Here is a 17,044-nt window from a genome sequence, read left to right as displayed (position 1 = left end):
CCTACCTCCGCGGCCCCTGCCAGCCATTCACTCTCCCAGTTACTCAGCCCACGATGCCGCATCTGTCACTGGAGCCAGCAGACAGAAAAAACATTAACACAGACATGAAAGGCTTTTAACTTTGACAAGAGGAGCGCAGCAAAGTTTTATATTTAGCCCCTCCAGCAAAGGCCACGGTCAATGCATTAGGGTGGGTTGTCAGGCTTGGGTGAGGAGGGAGAGGGCTGGGACCACGGGGCCGGGAGGGTGGGAGCCCAGGATGGTCACTGCCCTGTCCTCTTCTGACAGCTGGACAGTTAAGTCATTAGAGGCTGAGGAAAGGACCTGAATGGGGGGCGGTGGTCTCTGTCTCTCGGTTAAAATAGAGATTTGAGGCTTCATTTTAAGATTTTGTAAGATGTGGTGTTGCGTAAAGATAACCCGTTTGGTGGCCGTGGAGTTGCTGATATCCACAAATAACAGGGATCCTTTTATGGAAGCCTGAAAAAAAAAACCCCAAAACAAAGAAAGGCTGGCCTCACAGGACACAAAACTGCAAACAGAAAAAAAACGAAGAATAATTTGTTTTCTCCCCAGTGGCCACTCCTTTCAGGCTGAGTGCACCCCACTTTCTCCTCTTCTTCCTGTCCTTTCTGCTCCTCCTCCTCTTCTCTCTTCTCTTTTGTCCTCCTTCCTCCCCTCCCTGCCTCCCTCCCTCCCCCCTCTCTCTCTCCCTCCCTCCCTCCCCTACCTCTCCCCCTCCCAGGCTTCTAACTGAGCCCTTGCTGGCTCCTTCCTCTTCTGTCCTTTTCTCTAACTCACGAAAAGATTTCAGAGGTAAAGAAATCATCTGTTTCTCAGTACTTTTTGGTCCCCCACCCTATGCTTTGTGCTTTTCTTCAGTTTATGCAAGGAGGGTTCAAGGGTTTGGCTGGCCCGTAATGGGCAGGGAAGGAGAAGAAGCAGGGCATGTGCCCATATAGACACACACCTGCATTACAACTCCAGCTGCTGTGGCTGGAGTGGCTTCCTAGAAGTCACAGAACTCAAATTTGTCTTGGAGGAAATCAAAGAATTCTTTAGAGCTAGCATCTGGGAGAGGCTTGGGGAGGGATGGGGATGGAGGTCCCAGGCTGGAGTCAGAGCATGAGGGGCCACGGTGAGAGGCAGGGCCCCTGGCATGCTGGAGAAGGACACCGCAGCCAGCTTGGGCAGAGGTGGGCAGAGGGCTTCCAGGAGGTCAAGTGGGAAGTTGCAGGTGGAGACCAGGATGTGGGGAAGGCTTTGCATGATGCTTGAGGCCAGAGTCCTCCCAAAGCCACCCCTGAGATCAGGATTTGGCTGTGAGGGCTTGCCTTGGGAGGTGGTCCCAGGAAGCACTGGCAGGGAGGGGTGTGTGAACTAGGGAAGGAAAGCCGATACAGCCGGCCTTAATGAGCAGGTTGTTGCTTTGGGCAACTGGGACACAGCCCTGCGGGAGCCTTTAGGAGAACACGGGGAACACAGCTCCAAGTGGCCCTGCCGCCACGGAAAGGGAGAAAACCGGGGCCATTAGCTGAAAGCTGGTCTGGGTGGGAGAGGCATTTGTTCCCTGGTGCTCCTGGCCTGCCCTTCTTGGGGGTGGGAGACCCTACCACAGGTTCTCAGCCAGGATGAACTTGCAGAAGACTGAGACATTGTGTGTGGATGCTTCTTTTTCTCTTTTAGGGACTGGGTCGTACGTATTCTTCTTGATGTCGTAGTATATATTTCATATATGCTGGCTCATAGTAGGTGCTTAAAAATGTTGAACGCTACCATCTCACTGTCATCATTTTAATCCTGATCTCCTTTCTCTAGGAGTTTATGAGTTTGTGGAGGGCAGAGAGGGGGTGCTGTTCAGTTTTCACCTCCGGAGCCGGGCACAGCCCTGTATGCAAATTAAATGTGCTGGTAGGGTTTGTCTAAGGAATGAGTGAAGGAAAAACAGACGAATCCTGTGAATCCTTGCCCTGGGGGTATAAAAAGGAGGCTGTCTTGGCCCCCCGGGAGCTGTGGGGCAGGACACTGAGGTGAGGCGGGAGGGCAGAATATGGGAGCGTGGAGTGGCCAGGGCATACGGGAGATGGAAACAACAGGTGCGCTACTCAGGGAGCCCAAAAGTAGGAAGCAGAAGCCCAGCCCCGGGCTGAGATGGAGCCCTGGGGGCAGGAGACCAGCTGTGGATAGATGGTGTCCAGCGGCATCTCCTGCCTGTCTCCCTCTTTCTCACCCCCTTTCATGAAGCCTCGGGGTCCCGGCCAAGCCTGGCAGGGTTTTTGGGAGTTTCTGGGTCAGCTCTGACCGGAGTCTCGCTTTCCTAACACTGGTACAGGAATCCCTCGTTTGGAGACTGGGCCTCCCACCTTAAGGCAACCCGCTCCCTCCTTCTCAGCAGCTGCTCATACTTCCCTGGGGCTCCCGGGGTTGAGAAGAAGGAACCCAGAGAAGCCAGAGGTTTAAAGGCTCCCTCAGCCCTTCTCAAAGCCCAGGCCATCTGTGGAGGTGGGGAGGGGTGAGGATGGCTTCACTCTCTGGAACCCCTTGGCCCCTGTTTCAGCCTTCCCCATGGGGTCCAAACCTTGCTCACTTTCTGGAAGAGACCGAGTTCTCGGAACTCTGGATGGCCAGGACAAGGTCTGTTTCCTTTGTCCTGGGGCAGGGTGGTGAGGGTCCCAGCAATTCAAGTGTGGGGGAAGGACGCATCTGGCGACCCTGGAGGCCAGGGTAGCATTTCACCCATGCCAGACGAGGTGAGTCCTTGGCCGCGGGACAGGGTGTAATAGCTCTTGCTCTTTGCACGGCGACAAAGGCCAAGAGAAATCAAGCCAGAGCGGATCTGTGTCTCCCGGAGCCGCCACAGTTGCTGAATGTGCTCTTTCTGAGCAAGTGAGATTTCAGTCTGTCCTCTCCCCCCTCCCCAGCTGCCTGCACGTGCAGGGGCGGCAGCCAAGCTCCTGAGCCTCTTCGGAGAAAATGGACACTCCTCCCGGGGAGGCAGAGCCTGTGTCTCCGCTGCCTTGGCCAGTCTGGGGACGCAGTCTGCAGCCCCTGGTTTGGTGGCCGTGGGGACGGCGTGCGGACCGGCCAGTGGGGACTTAGTTCACACTTTGCCCTCCAAGAAAATGATGCACTGTCTTCTCCCTGCCCTCCCACCTTGATTCCCAGATAAGATCAGTTTTGCACGGGAGGGATGCAAAGAAAGATGCAGAGAAAATGGGCCAGAGACCTGAAGAGAAAGATAAGCGTCTATCCAGGTGACACGTTGAGGCTGCTTTTGGTGAACTTCAGAGAGTTGGGTGTTGACGGGAGACTCCTGGGCCTGGCCTGCCCCTGCCCTGTGTCTCCCACCCCCATTTCCTTTCCGTCCTTGTCTCACAACTTTCCTCCCTGTCTTTCTCCATCTGTGGGTGGGCAGGGTAGGGACCACTCCAAGGATCTAGGGAAGGGCTGAGATGCAGGAGGACTCCCAGCCCTGTGTCACCTCCTGGAGAATGGTTATACCAGGGGCTCACACATTTGGCTCTGGATTTGTCGCTCTTCCACTGGATCCCCCAGCCTTCTCTGTGCTAGCAACAGTCTCACCCTCAGATGCCTGTGTGTAGAGAAAGGGGTGCAGAGACGGAAGGAGACAAGGCAGGGATTGGGTCTTAGGAAATGGGGAGGAGCCTTGGAGGGCATGGTGAGGAGTTTGGCTTTTATCCTGAGCAACAGTGTGAGGCTAACCGAGAATTTAGGCAGAAAAGTGAAATGCTCCAATCTCGCAGGATGCGCAGGCTGCCCCGTGGAAGAAACGTCGGGGTGAGGAGGGCAGAGGTGGGGGGCCAGTGGAAGACTCCTTGCTTCTCTGCTAGTTCGCGCAGTGTCTCCTGCCCTCCCTTCCGAGTACAGTGGCCATCCCTGAGTTCCCTTGTTTTGGGGGTGGCCGGGGGTCGGCTTCTTGTGAGACAGAAGCTGCTGGAAAACAGAGAAACCTCGGAGTGAATTTTCCTCAAACCCAGTGACCAAACTCTCTTGCCTATGGTTTTCGGAATCTGTCCACATTCGTGCTCCAGACTTCTGGGGCCCATTGTGCTCTTCCATGATCCTTGGAGATCAGGGATGAGGATTCTTCAAGGAAGGTGGAGTAAGCAGAGGACAGACCTTGGAGGCAGACAGACTCGGATTTGAATCTTGCTCCATCAGCCTCCAAGCTTTGTGACTTGGCTTTGCCCAGCTGCTTTTTAAAGATGGGGTTGCCATAAGGACTGCATGAGGGAGCGCCCGGGAAACCCGCTGGCTCGCAGGGTGTGCTAACACTATCTCCTTCCTTTAGCCCTCAGGGTGTCTGGGTCTGGAGGGGGAGAGCTGAAGCCTATTGCTTGGTCACCCCACGTGGATTGGTCCAGGAGGCTCAACCTGCAAGCTTTGGTCTGTACCTGTGGGTCTGGGACGTCTGGTCAGGAGGGGCGATTCAGTCAGCCCCTCAGCTAATGGCCCATCTTCAGGATTCCTGGGCGGCCTCCATGATGACATCTCTGTTCTGTTCTGTCGAAGCATGCCTTTGCCTGCCCGATGACAGAGCCACAAAGAGGGCCTTGACTCACCCTCTGTGTGGACGTTTGAGGTACTTCTACTTGGGGTGGTGTGCCCTAGGTGGGTCCATGAAGCCAGTGAAAAAAGAGCCTACTGTCCGCCATCTTGTGGCCTGGCTTGACAGGCCAAGATGTTTTCTTGATCGCCTCAGTGGGAGTGAGTGGTAAGGGCAGAGAGGGTGGAAACAGACAGGGAGATGCAGTGTTGAGAGAGGGCCTGACCAGAAGGATGACCCACTGCTGAGCACAGGGGGCAGAAGGGCTCTGCAGAAGGTATCTGTTGTGGGCCAACGGCGTCACCCTCCAAATTCATATGTTGAAGTTGTGGCCCCCAGGACCTCAGATTGTGACCGTATTTGGAAGCAAGGTTTTTAAAAAGGTAATTCAGTTAAAGGGAGGTAATGCCCTTCTGTCCAGGGAAGAAGGAGATTTCAAAGGAAGAACTGTTCACCCTAGGACAACGCAGTTGACAGTCATTCCAGTCTCTCAGATTTTTGGCTCCTTTCATTGAGGAAGAGTGAAAGGGTCCTCACACATCATCAGTTTTTTTGTGGCAGGCCTGTGGGAGCTGCGATGTCATGGCCAAGGTTTTGGCACTTGAGAGATTTGAGTTCAAAATGTACTCAAGGAACTGATGTGCTTTGTGCCCCAGGGAAGCATAGTGATCTTTTTGAGCCTTGACGTTCTCAGCTGCAAAACGGGGACAAGACTGTTGCAAGGACTAAATGAGTTAACTCATGGGATGCGACCAGGATGGTAGGTTCCCAGCACATGATCATTGCTGAGTCTGTGTTATTTTCCCTTGATTTATTTTTTCAGACAAAGAGACTACTGGAAACGTGTGTGGGGATGCAAGGAAATGAATGTACCACAGACACGACCTCTAGGATTCTGAGTTGCTTCAAATTTCTTAATAAGACCTGGGGTTTCTGTGAAGGCACTCCATTCTTTCTGGGTCCTCTGGAAGAGTTAGAGACCTGTGGTGGAGGGAGCAGGTTCTTGGGGTCTTGCTGGTCATGTCATGGAATTTGGGACACTGGAATGTACCATGCAAACATCCCCAAGGTCCCAGGGATCTTGTCCAACCTGGGTGCCTTTAGCACTACATCCTCTTTCCAGAACTTTTACCCTCTTTCCCATGCCTAGGGGACATCTCCCTTCGGTTGTCTCACGGTTAGCCAAGCTCAAACCAGTGTCACCTTTCCCTCCAAACCTGCTACTCCTCCGTTCATCTCATAGAAGACAGTAGGTACCACCACCCAATTATTCTCTTAAATGAGGAGCTCTCCAAGTCCACTGACGCATGGCCTGACCTGCTGACTTCCTATCTGTTAGCTCTGATTTATCCCACTGACCCTGCCCAAGTTCATTTCTCCAGCATCTCCTCCTCAGATAATTGTTTCAGGCTTCTGATCAACCTACCCTCCCTCCGTCTCTATCATGGTGTGTTTCTAAAATATGAATCCAATTTGTGTGTCTCTCCTGCCTAAAACACTCAATGGCTTTCTGTCCCTTCAGGTTTGGTTGGAAACTCCTTAGCATCTCAGCATTCAGAATCCGACTTCCACTCCACTTCCTGCCCATTACGCCTCTCCCCTACACGTCTCTATGGTGAAATGTGCTATATGCTAGGATATTACTTGGTCTCAGAATATTGGGAGTTCTCCACTGAGTTCGGTCAATGCCTCTCTCCCCCTTCTTGTCCACCTGGTAGACTGTCTACCCTTAAAGATACAATGCAAAAGTCACCTCCTCCGTGAAGCCTTTCTCATCTGTCTCCTGCCAGGTGGAGAGAACAGTCTCTTTCCTTTGCATTTCTACAACAGAATGAGTTTTGTGGTGAGCTGTGGTTCAAATGAGCTCCATCGCTTGCTAGGACTGAGAGGGTGAGAAAATTATTGAACTGGCTTGAATCTTAGCTTCCTTGGGTGGTGGAACATGAAGAGTTCCTAGGGAGAGGGCTCTCGTGAGGACTGACAATGTCTGGTCCAAAGATTACGCTCTCCATAAATAGGAGCTGTTACACACGGGAGTGTAATTGTTTACATGCCATCCATTTTCCTCCTCGCCACTGTGCTCCCAGCTCAGAGCTCCTTTTTGGACTGGGCTCTGTTGTGTCTGTCTTTGTGCCTTATACCCAAGCAGCCAGCCCAGGGACTGTCACGAAATAGGTGCTCAGATTTAAAATTTGTGTTCATTTCTTTCTCCTTTGCCATGGTCTAAATGGTTGTGGTTCTGGGGTCCTAGTTTTCCTCTGGCTTATGTTCCAGGGGCCGGGGGTGGTGAGGACTGCCGGCTTTGCTCCATCCCTACATGTAGGGGGACCACTTGTCCTGGTTTGCTTGGGACTTCCCTGGTTTTATCACTGAACGTCCCCATCCCAGGCAAACCAGGATGGCTAGTCACCCTGTAGACATAGAACTAGGTGTGGGGTTAGAAGTGAAGAGCCATCAGAGTTCACCAGGAATCTAGCAGAGGTTTTCTGGATGTTAGCAAGAAACCAGGCAGACAGATGTCAGAGGCTTCCTGGTATTGTGTTCTAAAGCACACAGCCTTCTGCTCTCAAGGGCATTGCCTTCTCTCCTCCTTCATTTGATTCCAACAGGTTTTAATTATAAAACTACCATATACGTCTAAGTAAGTATTTACATAAACACATATAAACACTGAGTGTGGTTATTGAGTATTGGAGAATATATGTACGAACGCTGAGTTACCTAGAGATTCGTATTTACATCTCTCTTCCCACCACCAGGCCAACAAGACCGCCACAAAGATGGCACATATGGGCCTGAAGGAGGTGAGGAGAGGTTGTTTTAACTCGGAAGTGGGCCACCATCTGTTGGTGGGGGACGCCCATACCACTGTGGGGAGGTGGTCCGTGGCAGCCCTGGGCTCCGTTGTCATCTCCGTAACCGGCTTCTCTCCACCATGCACCGTGCCTCTCGGTCAGGAGTCATGGTTGTTGGCCTCCACCAGAAGTGTGGGTTTCTATCCTCCCTGATGGACTTTATTCCAAAGTCACGATCCTCCCTGTTCCCACGTTCCTTTGTCCTGCCAACGAGCAGCTTGGATCTCCATCTTCTCCTTGGCGTTTGCAGCTCGTTCACTCCTCTTTTCCCTACGATCTCTGCTGATCAGCAAGGGCGTGCTCAGAAACGTGGCGCTGTCTGTGGGGCGGCCGTGTTTCCTGCCCGCCCTGCTCTAAGCAGGGCTGTTTCTCCCCATAAAACATGTACGTGGACTTTAGTCAGTGGCTGGCTCATTTTAACCCAACAAGTGTGTTTAGTAACCACTTACCATGTGCCATTTGCATTTTATCTCCTCTTTGTCCTCTTTCTCTTGTTTTCTGTAGCTTTAAAACATCCTTCTGGAAACTTCTGCTTTTAGGCATGCTCTGACTGGATTTACCCTCTTGCCTTAAACAATGAAACATCCAAATAAATTAAAATAAAAGTTTCCCAACTTGGGATGTCAGAGGGTGCAGGAGGGTGACCCTCGGAGAAGGGAAGCAAACCTGGGGAGCCGTAGGATGTCTCCTGCTCCCTCCTGCTGGAGAGAGTCCCAGGCTAGTGGCGAGAGACAAAGGCCAGATGGAGCCCAGCAGTCTCACTGAGCGGACAAGACAGAGTATGCAGTTCAGGAAGGCCAAGCTTGCTAGAATTTTCAGGGTGATAAAAGTACCAGAGGGGCGCCTGGGTGGCTCAGTGGGTTGAGGCCTCTGCCTTCGGCTCAGGTCATGGTCTCAGGGTCCTGGGATTGAGCCCCGCATCGGGTTCTCTCTGCTCAGCAGGGAGCCTGCTTCCCCTCCTCTCTCTCTGCCTGCCTCTCTACTTGTGATCTCTCTCTGTCAAATAAATAAATACAATCTTAAGAAAAAAAAAACTAGTGTAATTTATTAAAAACGTACTATGGGTCAGTGCTGAGGGGTTAACACATCCTTACTGAACTCCATCTCCTGCTTTTTTTTTTTTTAAAAGCAACATTTTTCACACTTTATTTCCTTGCTAGTGTTTCGGCTTTCTTAAAAACCGTTTGGTGTGTGCCTGGCAAAAAAAAAAAAAAAAAAAAAAAAAAATCACATTCCTTTGTTTTTCTTTTTTTTTTTTAAGTTTTTTTTTCCCTTTTTTTTTCTTTTTTTTTTTTTTTTAATTTTATTTTTTATAAACATATATTTTTATCCCCAGGGGTACAGGTCTGTGAATCGCCAGGTTTACACACTTCACAGCACTCACTATAGCACATACCCTCCCCAATATCCATAACCCCACCCCCCTTCTCCCAACCCCCCTCCCCCCATCAACCCTCAGTTTGTTTTGTGAGATTAAGAGTCACTTATGGTTTGTCTCCCTCCCAATCCCATCTTGTTACATTTATTCTTCTCCTACCCCCTTAACCCCCCCATGTTGCATCTCCTCTCCCTCATATCAGGGAGATCATATGATAGTTGTCTTTCTCCGATTGACGTATTTCGCTAAGCATGATACCCTCTAGTTCCATCCACGTCGTCGCAAATGGCAAGATTTCATTTCTTTTGATGGCTGCATAGTATTCCATTGTGTATATATACCACATCTTCTTTATCCATTCGTCTTTTGATGGACATTTAGGTTCTTTCCGTAGTTTGGCTATTGCTTTTTCACATGGCGATTTCAATTTGGAGGGCTTTTTTTTTTTTTTTTTCCATTTAAATTTTGAGCACTTGGTAAACCACTTCTCTTCAGAGGAGCTGCCCTTCCGCTGCTAGCCATCCATTCATGCACAGGTGGGACTGGAATATTCTCCCTTAATCACCGCCAACATTTGCTTCTTACCATTGAAACACTAAGTAAAAAATTACAGCCGAGGGGCGCCTGGCTGGCTCAGTCGGTAGAGCAGGTGACTCTTGATCTCGGGGTTCTGCGTTCGAGCCCCGCGTTGGGTGTAGAACTTACTTAGAAGAAATTACAGCCTACGCATAGGTAATTGGTGTTGAACACCTGCTGTGTGGCAGGTGCTGTGCTAAGCACTTCATCTCTAACACCTGGCTGCGTCGTGATTCCTGATGACGGAGCTCAGGCCGAGAGGCCGAGAAACCTGTGCTTCGATCATCCACGGGAAAATGGCAAAGCCGGGATTCTAACTCAGGTATGTTGCACTCCCGACTGCCCGGTTACCCCCAGAGTCCTGGCCTGGGGACTGTCCTCCATGGCCTTTGACGTTATCCTCACCTTCCCCGCCACCCCTCCCCCCACCCCCGTCATACACCGCATAAGTCTCCCGGGGTCTGTCCGTGCTCACCTCCAGTTGTGTGCTGGGAAAAAAACTAGCATTTGCTCATTTCCGTGGTGTAACTACACCTGCCATAGCTGATTCTAGGCTACCCGTATGATGCCTAAAGAGAAGCTGGAGAGAATACACAGCTGACCCCAGCCCACCAGTGTTCTGTCCCCGTGAAACGTTGCTGTGCATTCTGTGGGATCAGTGCCTTTGTCATCTGCTCTGGGAAGCCTTCCCTAAGCCCTTCTGGCTGGCTTTAATCAGCACTTGTCGCTATGTCCTCCCGTGATGGTTTCCTGCTCTGCTTCCCCTCCCCGCCCCGGGCTGGAAGCTCTTCACGGGCAGCTCCAAGCACCCAGCACAGAACATGCATCAGCCAGTATTTCCTGAATGGATAAATGAACCAGGAATTTGAATCTAAACCTTTGTTCTGACCTGTCTACTAGCGCTCAGCTCATTAACTCAAAGCTGCTAACAATTTTGCTACAGCTTTTACCTTATTTGCTTGTTGGATATGGAGCAGATGGAAGTAGTTCCACCATTTTCCCTGAAAAGAGCTATCTTTCCTCCTCTTAAAAATGTAACATTTGATACGCACAGAGAAATATGGAGTATTTCCAAGCTATGTATGGTGATAAAACAAACATCTATGAACTCACACCCAACTTAAAAACTAGATGTAAAGATCTTCATCTTATTTTCTCTCTAAGACCTAGAAGTAGGAGCAGGCTTACCCAAATGGGGTCAATTTCTTTTGCCCTATACATTTTTCCCCCTGCAGCTTCCGTAGGTCTAAAGAGCCCACAATCCCCATTTTTGGCATTTGAAGGCTACTACCAACAAGGCACGGGTAGAAAGGGGGATATCTTCTCTTTTGTATGGGACAGTCGCTATTCAGGCTTATTCTGGAATGGTGCCAGGGCTTCTTGGTGACTCAAGGGGCTCCTGTTGGGCAGGGTCCCAGCCACCCAAGTGACTTCCATCCCTGTGTTCTTAGGTGTCAGGCTGAGTGTGTTAGAGGCTTCCAGTTTACTTCTCTCTTCCTGGATGGAGGAAATTGTCTCAACTACAGTCAAAAGACCAAAGGAGCAAGGAGGGTGGGTCGGGGGTAGTGTCATATCATGAAGGACAGTGTTCAGGGCTCTGTGCTAACCCAGCTTGAAAAGGGAGCCAGATGGATTTCAGAGCTTACATCACATACATATTTCTCTCCCAAACATGGGCCAAAGCCATCAACTTCTTTCCACCATCTGTGGCTAAGCCAACACCATCTCTTGCCCTGGTCACTGCAATGGTCTCTCAATGAACCATTTACAACATACAAGTCAGAGTGACCTCTTTAGAAAGTACATCAGCTCTTGACACTCTCCTGCTCAAATCCTTCTTATGGCTCCCTATTGCCCTTAGCACAAAATCCAACCTCTTTACTTTGATAAGATTTTGCGTGATGGGACCTCTGCCTCTCTCTCCTGCCTTAGCCCAACCTCCGCTTCCCTTCCTTCACTCACTCCAATCTCTCTGGTTACTTTTCAGCTCCAGACACACCAAGCTTTTTACTGCCTTGATAAATTCACAGATCTCTTCTGTGTGCCTCTTCTGTGTCCCTTCCCCCAGCTGATTCCTTTGTATCCTACACACCGGACCCTATTATTTTCTCCAGAACTCCAACTAAGCGGTTCACCTCTTCCTACCATCATAATCTTCACCATCATAGCTCCCCCCTTTGTAATTACTTATGGATTTGTCTCTCTCCCTCTTTTTAAAGATTTATTTATTTACTTATTTTAGAGAGAGAGAGAGAGAGAGGTGGGGGAGGGGTGGAGGGGTGGAGGGAGAGAGACTCTTAAGTAGTTTCTGAGTGTGGAGCCTGATGGAGGGTGATGAGGGACTCTATCCCATGACCCTGAGACCACAACCTGAACTGAAACAAAGAGTCAGACACTTAACCGGCTGTGCCACCCAGGCGCCCCTATCTCTCTTATGAGTTGTCTTTCTACCAGACTATAAGCTGCAAGATGGCAGACACTCTGTTTGCGTCCATTACGTCTTCCTCCTAGCCGTGACCTCAGTAAGAGCTGGTCAGCAGAATCATGTGTATATTTGATAGGTCAGCCTGGTTTCAAAGGTGGATGAACAGGCATATGCTTTCGGGAAGGAAAGTTATTCATTCATTTTCTCAACTATTCATTTACCCATTCAAATATTTTTACCTGTGATTGTGCTGAGGTCTAAGATGCATGCTCAGGGCACAGAGGAAAATTAGATATTGTGTTCCTGCCCTCAAGAGACTCACAGTAATACAAGGGAGGCTTAATGGAGCAATGTGAAAGGTGCAGTGAGAGCACTGGAGGGGGAGCACTGTCTACTGGGGGAGTCAAGGGAGGTTTCCCAAGGTGCACTCCTGAGCTGGGTTTTGAGGAATGAATAGGAGTTTGCTGTTAGCACAGGTTGAGAAAACCTGTTCTAGGGAGCCTAGTGTGAGAAAACAGTGAGTTTTGGGAAAGTTAGAGTAGCCCAGTGCTCCCTGGGTATAACATATGAAGGACATGGTGGGGGGTGAAGCTCGAGAGAGAAGCGGGCGTGCCTCATGAAGGGCTTTGCATTTTGTTCTCCTGGCGCATTAAGGAGTATTACATGGTGGGATTAATGTGATCGTATGTGTTAGGAAGATCACTTTAGCATCTGTATTGAGGGCGTTAGATACTGGTTGCAAGGGGAAAGGGGAGATTGGAGGTTAGACCATTGAAGAGGCTTTTACATGCTTCTCTGCCAAGTTGCTTTCTGTCCTAAAGCAGACCTTACTAATAGAATACTATACTCTTTTCCACTGAGCCTAGACTCTACCTCAGAATCTTTCTTAACATAGTTCTTTTGTCAGGAACAACCAATCAGTAGGACTTGATTCACTTAACGTACAGGACATGCTCTTCTTACACTAGATAATTCTGGGGTAGGGGTAGGGGTAGGGGGGCTCTTTCTAGCTCTGATGGTATGGATTTTTTTTTTTTTCAAAAATGTGAACTCAACCAGGAGTCTTTCCTTTCCTTTCCCTTCTCTTTCTTTTTCTTTCTCTTTCTCTTTCCTTTCTAAAATATTTTATTTCTTTATATGACAGAGAGAGAGCACAGGTAGGCAGAGCAGCAGACAGAGGGAGAGGGAGAAGCAGGCTCTCTGTTGAGCAGGGAGCCCTACTCAGGGCTTGATCCCAGGACCCTGGGATCATGACCTGAGCTGAAGCCAGACACTTAACCGACTGAGCCACCCAGTCGCCCCACAACCAGGAGTATTTTCAGTTTGACACGGAATAATGCCTTAACTCCAGATTGTATAGCTCTAATGGTAAAATTTCCTTTACTTGGAGCTGTGAGAGGAGGTACTTTGAAGGAGCCCACCAGTTCCTTGTCAAAATGCATAGTTTCAATGATGTGTTGATTTTCTTCGTGCAGAAACAATATTGCTCCTTTGCCCCATGTATACACAGCAGGGCTCAAAGATCCCACATCCTTAAGGAAACTGGTTTCAGGAAAACTGATAAGGAGGCAATTTCTTCAGGGGAGAAAGTTTGGGTGTTGGTGTCGACCACACTTGGCTTCAGATCCCTGACCTCTGGAAGAAGGCAAACATCTTCTGAGTACCCTGTGTGTTGGTCCTGGGCTTGGTACTTTCGGATAAATTTTACAGATGGGGAAATGGAGGCTCTGAGACATTAATCCGACGCTTGGAAACCACAAGGCTTTGAATGAATTACCCAGGCTCTCTAATTTTCCATTTGCTCATTTGCAAAATGTGGCTGACAAAGCCTATCGCACCAGGGGTTCCAGGAATGGAAGGAGACCATCACCTGGAGAGCACCTCGTGGCTGGCAGGTGTGCCCCCAAACCAGCTCCTCCCTCCCTTCCTTTTGGCAGAAAGGCCATCTGCATCTTCAGTAAAGAGAGTCTCAGTTTCACGTCCTCAGGGAGGAACGTGTCTTTGCTCTGGGCTTCGAAATCCCTGGTGGCCACAACTTAATAGACTCACAATTGGTTAATTTTCTCCTGACATTGATCAGCAAAGGGTCGGGAGGGCACGTGCAGGCGGGCCGGGGAGGGGCGGGGGAGTGGCGCCGCCAGCCACGGGGCCTGGCCTCCCTAACCAGAAATTCAATAACTTTTTCATATAAATTGTCCGTAAGAGAAAACTTCTTGTTTTCGGCAGTTGTCGCTGCTTCAGCATTTTTCTGTACAAGATGAAAAACTTTTGCATTGAGCAAAATACAGATTTATGGTCAATAAAGTGAAGTTTAACAGTTTATAGGGGCCATACTTTCTTTCTTAAAAACTGATATTAAAAGCCATTTTTCCCAGTCTTTGTAAAAATGGCTCTTCTATCAATCAGGATCCCAGTTTGTTTAAGTGACAGGAGAATTAGGTAAAACTCTCTCATCAGAGGGCCTCCCGACAGGTGCCCATCATCCCCTCCTGCCCAAGAGCTCTGGAGGCAACAGGGGCCAATTCTGGAAAGGGAGGATGGTCAAGCTGGAAATCAAGAAGTTCCGTGGAGCTAAAAGGGAGCAGGACTTCAGATGGGGCTGGAGGAGAGGGAAGTGTAGCGTGTTGCTCATGTACCCCAGATCTGTCTGGTCCTGCTCATTCATCTAGCAAATGTCCACTGGGCAGCTGCCGGGCGTCTAGGAGAGCCTGAACTGGTCACCGGATGAGAAAGATCCATCGCATCACATTCCTGCCCTGAGTGTGCCCGCTGCTAAGAAACTGAGCCAAACAGATAGAGGGTGTCATTGGAATCAGGAATGGGGATTATGGGAACGTCAGGAAAGGATGCCTTGCCCAGGCTGAGGGCATCTGTGAAGACTTCCTGGAGGAGGTGGCGGCAGCAGCCAGGAAGGGAAGCAAAGCCCAGAAAAAGGGGCAGCAGGATGGGGTAAGAGCAAGTCTCCCTTCCAGGACCATCTTCCCCCGGAGAGGACAAGGAAAGTGGGGGTTTGTCTCCCAGCTGCCCCAAACCTCTTTGTCACTTTGTAGCTCCTTGCCCAGGGCCCTTCCTGGCGGCTCCCAGTGCCCCTGTGGACTCCTGGTTGTCCCCAAAGCCCTGGCAGGTCTGACCCCATCCATGGGAGGCTTAGCATGATGGGTAGACCATACTTCCTTTTCCTGCCTCCACTTCCCTGTCCCCATGCCGCAAGGCGACTCCCGTGGGGTAGACATTATTGCGGTGCCGATGCTTCCTGACAGAAGCGACCGGGCAGGAGAAAGAGTCAAAACTCCGTGGTGTATGACTCTTGGGAACCCTGGGAAGAAGAGCAACAAGAAAAAAGGTACTCTGAGTGGTTTGTGAGGCTTGCTTCCTTTCTGCAGGTCTGTTCTTCCTTCTGTCTCGGATAGTGTTATCCCGCTTTAGTCCTCTCTGGAGCCCAGGGTTCGTTGTTCCCCACATTCTGGCACCACCATCTCTCCGACGTGTGGAGCTTGATCCCCTCCTGGCCATGCGACCTGAACCCACACGACATGGCACTCATTGACCTAAAGAAGTGATTCTCGGAGGCACAGCAGCTGGGGTTTCCTCCCTGAAGCACGCTCTGCCCGGCTTCCCCGGTCACAAGGGGGATGGTCTTTGACACCTGCGTGCAGAACTCCGCAGCCCCCCTTGGTTCTTCTGTGGTTAGTCTGCCCAGGGCTCACCTGTACCTGAAAGATAAAGCACCTGTCACCTTTCTCTTAAAGGCAGAGGCTGCCGCTCTGATGGGACAGTTTCCTTTGCTTGAGGTTAGTCAAAATCCTTAGACAGGGCTCATTCTCTGAGCCCAGAGCTGAGAATCCTCCCAGGTACTGGAGGGACAGGAGGCTGTTCCTTCCATCCCAAATGGGCTTGTGCCGCACTCTCTTACGGAAACAGAATGCGGGCCACGTTCTGATTTTTAAAAGCTTCTGGAAGCCACATTTTAAAAGCGCAAAGAAACAGGTGAAAATAATTAATTAATTAATGTTAATTAACCCACATTTTAGCACATCTCAATTTGGATGCGGTGTGTTCAAAAGTGCCCAGTGGCTCTGTGTGACTAACAACTATTGCATTGAACAGCACAGATGTGGAATGAAAATGCATGTGTAGGGGTGTGTGTGCAGGCAAGAGAGAGAGAGAGAGAGAGAGAGACGAGGCTTCAGAGAGACCTAGGAGCCATGAGGAAGGTCAGGAAGAGTTTTTGCTGTGGGAAGGTATGCTGACTTTATCTTAAAAACAGGGGGGCAGACGTAGAAGGACTTTAAGTGGACGAGAGTTGTGAACAGATTCACATTTCAGGAAGATCCTCTGGATGTACAAAGGGAAGGTACTGGGAGGGGCAAGGAAGTCTGGAGGCAAGAAGACATAACTGGGTAGACTGCACAGATCCTGTTGGATGTGTAGGTGTGAGGGGAGCCAGAAATCAAGGAAGACATGCCCCGCCCCATCCAAAGGAACAAAAACCAGGCCCTTAACTGAAATTCAGAACAGAAGAAGACATCCAGGTTTGACGGTGGAAGATAAGGGTGATGTAGGACACATGCATTGGGTGTCCTGTGACAGTCCAAGCTGAGGGGTTTATTGGAGAATGAGTGTGTGGATCTGGCCCTGGGGAGAGACGCATGGGCTGGATGTGGAGGTTGAGGATGTACTGGTTATGGGGAAGCCCAGCCATGCCTCAGACTCCCGTGGACCTTAATGGGGTTGCTATCTCCTAAGCCCGTCGGAAGTGTTGGTAGGGACAGCACACTGTGGTGCTCTGCAAACATGAGCCGCCAGATGATCACGCTGGTTGTGGGGGGGTCTCTCCTGATCAGGAGCCTGCCCTCCTAGACTTTTGTGTCCATCCAGCTGGGCCATTTAGAAAGGTCTAGGACAGGTGGTTGTTTTGGGGGGAAGTGGGGCCTGAAACTGAGGGACCCCAGGTGAGCCTGCGTCTGTCCTAGAAACTAGCAGCTCATCAGCTCCCCCATCACGAACACCTGTCCTTAGTGTCCAGTGCTGTCCTTGGTGCTGGCGAGGCTCTGAGGCATCGCCCAGACTCCCGGTTCAGAGCTGAAGCTCTCTTCCACCTGCTGCCGTAGAGGTTGTCAGAGCAGGGTCAGCCCTCATTGGCACTCACCCTGGCTGCTCACTTGTCCTTGCTGGGGCATCAGTGGCTGCTCAGTACGGGGTCTGAAGGCATGGCCCCTGTGCTCCAACTTGGAACAATGCTG

This window comes from Lutra lutra, chromosome 9, assembly GCF_902655055.1.
Source record: "Lutra lutra chromosome 9, mLutLut1.2, whole genome shotgun sequence".
NCBI lineage: Eukaryota > Metazoa > Chordata > Mammalia > Carnivora > Mustelidae > Lutra > Lutra lutra.
This window is presented reverse-complemented; position numbering follows the sequence as displayed.